The sequence below is a fragment of the Limulus polyphemus genome, unplaced genomic scaffold (genome assembly GCF_000517525.1).
Source record: "Limulus polyphemus unplaced genomic scaffold, Limulus_polyphemus-2.1.2 Scaffold11034, whole genome shotgun sequence".
NCBI lineage: Eukaryota > Metazoa > Arthropoda > Merostomata > Xiphosura > Limulidae > Limulus > Limulus polyphemus.
This window is the reverse complement of record NW_013676644.1, coordinates 10,826-11,975: the sequence shown is the minus strand read 5'-3', so window position 1 is coordinate 11,975 and position 1,150 is coordinate 10,826.

The following is a 1,150-nucleotide window of genomic DNA, read 5'->3' as shown; positions in this document are numbered from 1 at the left end:
AAAGCTCAGATGTGAAGTACGAGTTTTTATATCTGTTTATACGTATATATTAATATATATCTATAATTATTTTCCTCTTAGTTTGATGCTTTCTTGGAATTTTTGTAATTCCGTTAAATTTTCTATTTTGTATAATTTGATCGTGTGAAGCTTTTAAAATGAGTTCTTGTTATACAAGCAGAAATTGTTGCAGATCAGATTATTGGGCAATTTAAGAACTTTTACTAACAGAGATCAAGAATCGTAAAAAAACGTGCTTTCTCCATAGTAACAGTGCATACTTTGGAAGATTAATATAAACATAACTTTTGTTGTTTCAGGAAAGATAAAATTGATAATTTCAGGTTTCCAATCAGTAAGTAATGTGACCAAATATGTCAAAATCTATGTTTGGAATATTTCTATTGCCTAAAGATCCACTTGAAAATATATACTTAAATATGCTACTAAAGGACCCAACCATCAAATATGTATGGACTTTTAAAGAAAAGATAGCATTTATAGAAGTTGTTATACCTATCATATGTGAGCTACACTAAAGGTGCCCGCTGTGTATATTGGTATTGTTACGTCTCCGTTTGTTAATTAACTTTCCGTAACTTCGTTCCGACGAAACTTTAGCGACACAAGTCTTTACTTAATAAAACTGGTTTATTCTTTCCGAATACAACTTTACGATACACTTATTTTCAATAATCGCTCTATAACAACGCTATATCAACGAACGTCAACAATACTTCTGACTGCAGTTCAATTACTCACACACATATTATTTTATTATCCTCCCGTCACGTTCTTTTATATACCAGACTACCCTATATCTAGCAAATACTAGAGCATCCGCCAAGGTACGGGACAGTTCTAGAAACGTGGCGCCACACTAGTCATGTGACTCGCTGACGCAACAGTATTCTTTCACATATAAATATTATTATATTTATTAAAATGGTGATTGACTCTAACTCTCTCTCATGGGTAGGCCAATTGGCAACATCACATTACGTTGTACACAGTTAAATTAGATATTTAATTAAACTAATATATTATCAATGTAAAAGACTAAGATTTCAATGCACGAATCTACACGTAATACAAGATTAGTAACCCACACCTATATTTATAGAATCTCCATATCCTTAGGAGGAACTTT